The 10,883-nt window shown below is 48.2% G+C and overlaps 1 non-coding gene across 1 annotated transcript; it reads left to right on the forward strand.

Moving 5' to 3' along the window:
- The first annotated feature begins 1,172 nt into the window (after positions 1 to 1,172).
- LOC128582920 (U2 spliceosomal RNA) lies at positions 1,173 to 1,365 on the forward strand. The gene has a single exon (XR_008379333.1). It is a non-coding gene; the product is annotated as a U2 spliceosomal RNA (small nuclear RNA).
- Positions 1,366 to 10,883: the final 9,518 nt, after the last annotated feature.

A 10,883-nucleotide genomic window follows, 5' to 3' on the forward strand; every position in this document is an offset into this window, starting at 1 on the left:
GCCCCAAACTCTACATCCTCTCTTGGGATCCTTCTGGGGTCAGTGGCCTCCGTGCCTGGGCCTTCTGCTTTATCACGCACAATCCCCTGGGGAAGAACCCTGGAAGGTTTGGCGATGCCTAGGTGATCCTTGGGAGGGAGTTTCCACACATCCTGATGGCATCCTTTTTTTTTTTTTTTTTTTAATTGAGACAGAGTCTCACTTTGTCACCCTTGGTAGAGTGCTGTGGCATCATACCTCACAACAACTTCACACTCTTGGGTTCAAGCAATTTTCTTGCCTCAGCCTCCCAAGTAGCTGGGACTACAGGCACCCACCATGCCCAGCTATTTTTAGAGGCAGGGTCTCACTCTGGCTCAGGCTGATCTTGAACCTGTGAGCTCAGACAATCCATCTGCCTCAGCCTTCCAAGTGCTGGGATTACAAGCGTGAGCCACCACACCTGGCCTGATGACACCCTTAACACACATGGACTTAAATCACTGGGATTCAGGGGCGGCGCCTGTGGCTCAGTCGGTAAGGCGCCGGCCCCATACACCGAGGGTGGCGGGTTCAAACCCGGCCCTGGCTGAACTGCAACCAAAAAATAGCTGGGTGTTGTGGCAGGCGCCTGTAGTCCCAGCTACTCTGGGAGGCTGAGGCAAGAGAATCACTTAAGCCCAGGAGTTGGAGGTTGCTGTGAGCTGTGTGATGCCACGGCCCTCTACTGAGGGCCATAAAGTGAGACTGTCTCTACAAAAAAAAAAAATCACTGGGATTCAGCTTCCTGATATCAAGGCTCAGTAGGGCCAAGGGAGGGTGTAGGCCCTCCTTGTCAGTCTGCCCCTTATCTCCCATGACTCTTCGCAGGAGAATGGCAAAGATGAACTTTTATTGACCTTTTCTAGGACCCAGAGATTTTAGAAGCTTTGGTAAAATTCCTGAATTTTTAGGTGGTAACTGAATAAAGGAGCTAAGGCTCATGACAGGGCTCTAGAGTGAAAGGTGAGCCTTAAAGAGGGGGAAAGAGAATCAGAGCCCCAGTACAGGCTTATTGTGAGGATCAAAGCAGGGTATGGCCAAGGGTCCCCAGATACCTGTGTGGTGGCTCTACTGCAGGGGTCAACTGTGCAGAGCATCCCACCTCTAGCATTTCCACTCACAGCGACTGGGCTCTACAGAGTTCCACTCACATCCCTTTTCAGTATTTTAGCTAAGATCAAGTGTAATATCTGTTCTTAAATTAACTTACTATTTGATATGTCCTCTATCTGAGGACAATGTATTAAATGGAGTTTGGAGCAGGGAGATGGAATTGGGAGCTTGCTCTGTCTACTCCACGCCTTGACCTGGAAAGGTACATTCCCAGGGGGGAATGTACCACCCACCTCGGCCTCTCAGAGTGCTAGGATTATAGGTGTGAGCCACTGTGCCTGGCCATCAAATGGGTTCTGAGTTGAGGCTGAGATATGAGAACTAGAAGGAGAACAGAGAGACTCTGAGGGGCACACTAATTTCCAACTGATGTGTCCTGGACATGAGCTTCTGCCAGAGGAGGGAAAGCAATTTGATCTGATACTTGATGGGATGGCCGCTGGGCAGACTGGTTGCTCAAATAGTCCATTGTGTGGCCCTCACAGGCAGGCAGGGTCCCCCTTCCTGCCAACCAGCACATCCCACCCTGCTCCCCCATCTTCCTGGAAGAAAGGGAAACTTGGGAGCTCAAAGGAGGATGGATTCAATTTTGTTCTGGAAGCTTAGAAGAATAGCTAAAAATGCATGAGGCTTGGTTTGGGGCTTACCCTTAGTGCTTGCTTCACCCTTGCAATCAGCTTTCCAGAACTCTAAGCAGAACTTATAAGGTCAGGCCTCCACCAGGGAGACCCACACTAACATCAGATCTGTCCCGAAAATCCCCCTACTCAGGCAGCTGCTTCCAGGGTAGGAATCCTAATACAAGCCTTTTATTTGACTTCTAAGAAGACTAGGATTGAGATGGGAAAGGAAGAACGGGTAATTTATATAAGGGGGTTGATCTTTTTTTTGTGTTTTTTTGGCCGGGGCTGGGTTTGAACCCGCCACCTCTGGCATATGGGACTGGTGCCCTACTCCTTGAGCCACAGGCACCACCCTGGGGGGGTTGATCTTTTATAGCTGCCATTTATTGAGTGCCAGCTTTGGGAGGAGATTGTGTTGGGGTTTTTTGTTTGTTTGTTTTTTTGTGTGGTTTTTGGCCGGGGCTAGGTTTGAACCGCCACCTCCGACATACAGGACCGGCGCCCTACTCCTTGAGCCATAGGCGCCGCACCGGGATTGTGTTGTTTCTTGGTCATTTATTTTGTGGTAGATAGTGGACTAAGCATTTTACATACTCAATTTCATTAAATGTTTACTACCATCTAGTGAGGTAGGGATTAATACCACCTATTGCTCAGAGAAGGAGACTAAGAGCCACAAAACTATTAACTGGTGAATCTGGCTCTTTGCACTCAGGGACATTACCTTCCACAGTAAATCAATACAAAACATGAGGTCAAGGTGGGGGTAGGGTAGGGTTGCCAAATTTAGCAAATAAAAATACAGGATGCCTAGTTAAATTTTCATTTTGAACAAACAACAAATAGTTAAGTATATCCCAAATAGTGCCTAGGATATACTTATACTATACTAAAAATCTATTTGTTGTTTATGTGAGATCTAAATTTAACTGGGCATTCCTGTATTTTTTTTTTTTTTCGTAGAGACAGAGTCTCACTTTACCGCCCTCAGTAGAATGCCATGACATCATAAAAAAAAAAAAATAGCCAGGCGTTGTGGCGGGCGCCTGTAGTCCCAGCTACTCGGGAGGCTGAGGCAAGAGAATCGCGTAAGCCCAAGAGTTAGAGGTTGCTGTGAGCCGTGTGACGCCATGGCACTCTACCCGAGGGCGGTACAGCGAGACTCTGTCTCTACAAAAAAAAAAAAAAAAAGGGCGGCGCCTGTGGCTCAGTCGGTAAGGCGCCGGCCCCATATACCGAGGGTGGCGGGTTCAAACCCTGCCCCAGCCGAACTGCAACAAAAAAAAATAGCCGGGCGTTGTGGCAGGCGCCTGTAGTCCCAGCTACCCGGGAGGCTGAGGCAAGAGAATCTCTTAAGCCCAGGAGTTGGAGGTTGCTGTGAGCTGTGTGAGGCCACGGCACTCTACCAAGAGCCATAAAGTGAGACTCTGTCTCTACAAAAAAAAAAAAAAAAAAAGAATGCCGTGACATCACGGGACTCATCCAACTCTTGGGCTTACGCTCTCCCGCCTCAGCCTCCTGAGCAGCTGGGACCACAGGCGCCCGCCACCCTCGGTATATGGGCCCGGCGCCCTACTCACTGAGCCACAGGCGTCGCCCAGCATTCCTGTATTTTTTCTGGTATATCTAAGGTAAGGCCACAGTCAGGCCCAGTCCCACGTCCCCTTTTCCCAAGAAAGTCCTGAGGGAAACAACTGTCAAGTAAGAGATGGTCTGAGCTCAATTGTTATTATTATTATTATTTATTAATTTTTTTTTTGCAGTTTTTGGCTGAGGCCAGGTTTGAACCTGCCACCTCCAGTATATGAGGCTGGCACCCTACTCCTTTGAGCCACAGGCGCCTCCCAGATGTAGATTATTGTTATTATTATTATTATTATTGAGACTGAGTCTCAATATGTCATCCTCGGTAGAGTGCCATGGCGTCACAGCTCACAGCAACCTTGAACTCTTGGGCATAAGGGTTTCTCTTGTCTCAGCCTCCCAGTAGCTGGAACTACAGGCTCTCACCACAACACCCAGCTATTTTTTTATTGTTGTTGTTGTCATTGTTGTTTAGCAGGCCCTGGCTGGGTTCAAACCCACCAGCCCCAGTGCAGGTGACTGGTGCCCTAACCACTGGGCTACAGGCACCAAGCCTGAGCTTAATTAGATTGATTGAGCAGAGCTTGGAATCTGAGTTGCCCTGTGGGTCTGTGCTGGGGAAGTCAGAGCTCACGCTCTCCCCAGTCAAAAGGAACTGACCCTTATTCATCCCAGAACTGGGCTGGTAAAAGGGCAGAACAGACCCCATGTAAGGCACCAGCATAGCAGGGTCCCTAAAAAAGAAATGAAAAATCGAGAAATTTGAGATGTCAAAAAAGCGTCAAATAGGCTCGCTGCTCATAGCACAGGGGTTATAGTGCCAGCCACATGCACCTAGGCTGACAGGTTCGAACCCAGCCTGGGCCAGCTAAGCAACGACAACTGCAACAAAAAAATAACTGGGCATTGTGGCAGGCGCCTACAGTCCCAGCCTCTTGGGAGGCTGAGGCAAGAGAAACGCTTGAGCCCAAGGGTTTGAGGTTGCTGTGAGCTGTGATGCCACAGTGCTCTACTGAGGGCAACATAGTGAGACTCCATCGCAAAAAAAAAAGTATCAAATAGTCACCGTAGGAGAAAAATTAAGACTTCCTGACACTCGTGGTATGATTTAGCACTGAATTCTACAGTGTGAGTGATAGGGGGGTAACTTCTGAAGGCTTAGCCCAGCCCTGCCTTTGGTGCAGCGCTCCTCTTCCCATTCCTGGCAAACTTAATCTGGGTGGCCTGAGAGGGGGCAGATGGTGGGAGTGGCTCCATTGAACCCCATAGTCCCCAAGCTCTGGCACCACAGCCACCTCTACCCCATCAGGATCCGGGCTGGGCCTGGATATCAGGTGCTGCCCTGGCTCCCCGCAGGTTCCTGCTCTCTGTCCTCTGTTGCAGTCCCCCTTGGCTCCAGCCGAGGCTCCACCGCCTGCTCCATCACTCGCTCCCCATCCGGCTCCTGTTCCCACTCCTGGCCGGGTGTGCTCAGCTTGCTTGGGGCGTCTCCCTACTGAAGAATTATGTTGCATAAAGCAGCCGCCACCATCTTGAACTGGCAGTGAACTTTGCTTTCTACATATAAATACAGATAGCAATCACACCCCAATCAGCGCAGAGGCTTCAGGGCATCATCTCAGCAACTCTAACTTTCCCATTACGATAATGTGATTTTCACTCAGTCTATAATATCAACAGCCATGAATAAAGCAACTGGCTCTTTCTATCTCTTCCCTTCCCCCTTTCTCCGCCTCTCTCCCATCCACCTCAGTCTCTTTTCTTTTCCTCCTTCACTTCCTCTTCTTCTGTCACTCCTGCAGCCCTTCCTAGTAACTGTCTCCATCTCTATCGCTGCATCTCTGAACATCTCAGCCTTCCTCTCCCACTGTCTCTTTCTCTCCCTCATCCTCAGGGATTCACATTCCTTAACTACTAATTGCAGGGATTTGCTTGTGCCTGGAGGGCTCAGTTAAGTTCTGCTCCCCAGCTCTGCAGTCGTCTGCCTTTGCCTGAAGGTGAGAAACTCTGTCGGGTGGGAGTGGGGGTGGCCAGCCAGGCTTTTGGGGAGGGTAAGCTTGCTCCTCCCCTTTTCTCTCCCCCTTTCCTTAAGTAGCAGAGTGGCTCTCTGCAAGGATTCCTATCAGGAAGGCCATAGGATTCAGCTGAAAGATCTACAAAATTCCTGTTTAGGGGTGGGTCCTGGAGGCTCTGATCCTGAATATTGGGGGACTGAAACTAAACCAGATTCTAAATGCCAGACTATTGTGAGTAAACACAGCTGGTGAAAGGGTGCTCTGCAGAGGCCTGAAGAAAAAGGAGGAAACTGGCCCAGCCTTCTAGGGTCAATTCTGTGTACAGTTTGGCCCTGAGCCTGGCAGAACAGTCCTGGCTGAAACTGCCTTCGCCAGGACATCTGATAAAAGCCTACAGATCCTTGATCCAGGTGTTAACTACCTTGTCAGAGCTCCTTCCAGGAAAGGGCTTCTCATTCTGTCAGAGCTCCTTCCAGGAAAGGGCTTCTCCTTCCTTTCTGGTAATGGTGCTGGTAGGGCAATTGTCTGTACCTGTGGTCATTCATCTATCTGTCCCCCTGGATTTGTATCCCAGTTCATTCACCTGCCCAGTTCATTCATTTCTTCAGGGCCATGCACAATGCTGTTACCTTATCTAAGCCTCAGTGTCCTCATCTAAAAAATAATGTAGTATAATAAGAGTACTTACCTACGGAATAAAATAATGCCATGTAAAGCTTAACACAGTGCTTTGTGCATTGTTAAATTTTCAATACATGTTAGCTATTATTACCATCAGCAATTATTGAATAATCACCTGCTATGTGTGGTTCCAGGACACCAAGGAAGTTAAGATTAGAGTTTAACTCCTGGCTTAGCCATTTTCAGGCTTTGTGGGCTGGGAAAAAAAATCACAGCTTCTGGGAGACTCAGTTTCCTCATGTGTAACAGGAATAATAATAGTCCCTACTTCATAGGGTTGTTGTGAGGATGACTCAGGCTCACCTTGTGTTTGGTGCAATGCTGACATATGGCAAGACTCCTGGGAATATCAGTGAGTAATTGTCAGTCACTGTGGAGCCAGCCATGAATAAGGCAAATGCTATCCTGGAGACAACACTTTGTCCCTGCGTTATTGTCCGGGCCCCTCACTTTTCTATTTTTTCTTCAGACAGAGTGTCTCTATGTCACCCTCGGTAGAATGCCGTGGCCTCACAGCTCACAGCTTATCTCAAACTCTTTGGGCATAAGTAATTCTCTCACCTCAGCCTCCCAAGTAGCTGGGAATACAGGCACCTGCCACTACACCCAGGTATTTTTATTGTTGTTTTTTAGCAGGCCCTGGCTGGGTTCAAACCCACCAGCCCCAGTATATGTGGCCAGCACCCTAACCACTGAGCTACGGGCACCAAGCCTGGATCCCTCCCTTTTCTATCACACTAACCCATTGACGACTTTGACATTTCACTTCTGAGGGCTTCCTTTTTTCTGGCTGTAAAAACTGTACCTTTTCAGCTGCCTACCTGTCTAGAGTGGGATAAAGACTCCTGCCCAGCCCTTTCCCTGGGTGAGGATGAGAGAAGTGACTAACTCTTGAATATGCTCTCTTAGACAGGGGTGACAAATTAGAATCAGACATTTTCATTCTGTCCACTTCTGTCTTTCTTTCTTTTCTTTTCTTTCTTTCTTTTTTTTGTAGAGACAGAGTCTCACTTTATGGCCCTGGGTAGAGTGCCATGGCATCACACAGCTCACAGCAACCTCCAACTCCTGGGCTGAAGCGATTCTCTTGCCTCAGTCTCCCGAGTAGCTGGGACTACAGGCACCTGCCACAACCCCCAGCTATTTTTTTTGTTGCAGTTGTCATTGTTGTTTTAGCTGGCCCGGACCAGGTTTGAACCCGCTAGCCTTGATGTATGTGGCTAGCGCCATTACCACTGTGCTACGGGAGCTGAGCCCACCTCTGTATTTCTAAGTGTTTGTGGGTCTATTTTCTTTTCTTTTTTTTTTTTTCATTCTGTGGTTCCTTCCTACTCCTTACTCCACGGTTTATAGATATGTTCCACGCCTTCCAGGTAATCACAGCGTAGTGAGGAAGACAGACATAAGGGAAGGAAAGTAAAATACAGAGTGAGAGACACAAAGAGAGGTAACTGCAGAGTTTAATGGGGGCAAAAAAAGAGAGTGATCAATTCAGCCTGAAGAGACACATAATCCTTCACAGAGAAAGTGGTGCTCCAGATAATTAATAAATGTGGGCAAAATGGGAGGGAGGGGAGAAGAGAGGACATTGGAGGCAGGGGAGGAGCATATGCAAGAGCCTTGAGGTGTGAAACAGCTGGCATTTGAAGAATTCTACTGAAGGAGGGAAGGCTGGGTAGGGAGGTAGCATTGGGGGAGAGGCCAGCAGGAGACCCATATGGTAAAGGGGCCATGCCAGGGAGTAAGGATTTTAGCCTGTGAGTTGGGGGCTACTAACAACCTTCTCATTGCATTTCAGAGAAATAGCTCCTGGAGACTCTGAGGATCATGCAGAGCATGATGGGGGGAGAGTGCAACTAAAAACACCAGAGCCTAGGAGACCCGTGAGGAGTCCCCTTTGAATGGTGACAGAGAATAGAAGAGGCTTGGGAAGAATGCAAAAATACTGCATTCTGAGTGGAACATGTACTTGGGGGATGTTGTGGGGTATGTCTCAATAAAGATATCCAGAAGGTTAAGAGACTATTAAGAACAACTTTGTCTCCATACATTTTGACGTTAACTTGTCTAGTAGGGAGTTGGAAATACATATATGTGTTCAAGAAAGTTTTGTCAGGTGTATGGATTTGAGAGTAAGTAGCTGTGGATGTTAATTAACTTAAGGCCATGGGAAGGAGGTCGATTACTTGGGAAAGAAGAGGGAGAAGAGACCCAAGAATAGAGTCTTGTATCAGCACTTAGAGGAGTGGTTCTCAACCTTGGCGGCACATTCGGACAAAATAAGGGACTCAAAACACCAGTGTCTGAGCACCACACAGACCAACTCAATCCGAACCTCTGGGGTGCTTGCTTCGGCAGCACATATACTAAAATTGGAATGATAGCATGGCCCCTGTGCAAGGATGAACCTCTGGGAACAACCTGTAAAAGTCTTCAGGTGATTGGAACATGGTGTTGAGATTAAGAATCACAGGCAAGGGCGGCGCCTGTGGCTCAGTGAGTAGGGTGCCGGCCCCATATGCCAAGGGTGGCGGGTTCAAACCCAGCCCCGGCCAAACTGCAACAAAAAAATAGCCGGGCGTTGTGGCGGGCGCCTATAGTCCCAGCTGCTCGGGAGGCTGAGGCAAGAGAATCGCGTAAGCCCAAGAGTTAGAGGTTGCTGTGAGCCGTGTGACGCCACGGCACTCTACCCGAGGGCGGTACAGTGAGACTCTGTCTCTACAAAAAAAAAAAATAGTGAGGCCTGTGTGGCACCTATAGCTCAAAGGAGTAGGGTGCCAGTTCCACCATATACTGGAGGTGGCAGATTCAAACCTGGCCCTGGCCAAAAACTGCAAAATTAAAAAAAAAAAAAAAAAAAAAAGAATCACAGGCAAACTGCTACCAAGTTTGCACTACACTGCCTCTCTTGTAGAGAGCTGAGTAAGATGAGCACTGTCCATGAGCGTTGGCAGTTAGGATTCTAATAACATGTTAGAATCACCTGAAGAACTTCTACAGCTCATTCCAAGAGGCTTGCTCTTTTCTCCTTTCCTTCTATCTCCTTCCCTATTCTCTCACCTGAGGTCACCAGAACAGCAGCCATCACCTCCCTAGCCTTCTCCCGGTGACTGAGCTAGGTAGGGCTGGTTCTCTTTCCTTACTCTTGGTGGGACAACAATGTCTCCCCCTTAAAAAGTAGCCACAACTGAGTCTTAATCCATCATCCTGAGTGGGCAGGCACCCTTTTAAGTCTCTAGAGTCTAGGAGTGGGGCTGCAAAAGAAACAGTGAATCTGATCCTCCTGGGAATTAAGTCTACAGAGAAGTAGGTTCAGAGATGGATCTTGAGGAGGAAAGAAACTAGAATCTATATTCACCTGGAGGGGATGTGAGTGTGCCCTCCAAGCCCTGGACCAGTGGTTCTCAACCTACCTGCACTTTAGAATTACCCGGGAGCTTTAAAAACTTACCACAAGAAGGCTCGGCACCTGAAGCTCAGTGGCTAGGGCATCAGCCACAAACATCAGAGCTGCCGGGTTAGAATCCAGTCCAGGCCTGCCAAACAACAATGACAACTGCAACCAAAAAAATGGCCAGGGGATGGGCAGTGCCTATGGTTCAGTGGGCAGGGCACTGGCCCCATATACCAAGGGTGGCAGGTTCAAACCCGGCCCCGGCCAAACTGCAACAAAAAAATAGCCAAGCATTGTGGCGGGCGCCTGCAGTCCCAGCTACTTAGGAGACTGAGGCAAGAGAATCGCCTAAGCCCAAGAGCTGGATGTTGCTGTGAGCTGTGACGCCACAGTACTCTACTGAGGGTGACAAAGTGAGAGAGATTCTTGTCTCTAAAAAATAAAAAAAAATGGCCAGGTGTTGTGGCGGGTGCCTGTAGTCCCAGCTACTTGGGAGGCTGAGGCAAGAGAATCACTTAAGCCCAAGCATTTGAGGTTGCTGTGAGCTCTGACACCACAGCACTCTACCCAGGGCAACATAGTGAGACCCTGTCTCAAAACAGAAAAATAAATTACTGCAAGCTCCACCTCTAGAACAATTGGATCAGGATCTCTGGGAGTGGTACCCAGGCATTAATGGGGTTTAAGAGCTTCCCAACTAATTCTAATGTGCAATCAGCACTGAGAACCACAGCCTCAAGAAAAGAGCTCTGGATAAGTACAAAAACACACTGCTCTATTTTATTTTATTTTGGTTTTTGGCCAGGGCTGGGTTTGAACCTGCCACCTCTGGCATATGGGACCTGCGCCCTACTCCTTGAGCCACAGGCGCCGCCCAGAACACACTGTTCTAAACCCTAGCTTTGTCACTTCTAGCTGGGTGGTCTCGGGCAACCCATCAGACCTCTTTGAGCCTCTCATGTCTCTTACATCTTCAAACTGGGGATAGTAATCTCCACCCTACATATCCTTATACAAATTGTTATGATGCTCAGGTAGACTGTTGGATGTTGATGTATTTTGTTAATTAGGTAGAATACTATATAAAAGTAAAGTGGAATTAACCTATATAGACACACACACACACTCCACAGAGAATTGCTAGTTATATTTTGAAAGCAGAACTGCAGTTTTCTAGACACACAATTTTATGTTTTTAGCCTTCAGAATATGCCATTAAAATATGGAGAGATGATCGGAGGGGTGTGTGTGTGTGTTTAAATGAATGCTAAAGTGTGGCATCATTTGAGTCCACCTGTCAGCCTATCAGAGACGTCCTCTATAACCTTCACTGTTTGCAGTTTAATCTCCCCTGCCTCCCCGCAGGCCCTGTTCTGACATTTTAAACCCCATAAATGACAGTAGTGCTCTAAGCCATTTTGAAAAAGCCAAGCATTTGGAAAAAAAACACAC

This window comes from Nycticebus coucang, chromosome 3, assembly GCF_027406575.1.
Source record: "Nycticebus coucang isolate mNycCou1 chromosome 3, mNycCou1.pri, whole genome shotgun sequence".
NCBI lineage: Eukaryota > Metazoa > Chordata > Mammalia > Primates > Lorisidae > Nycticebus > Nycticebus coucang.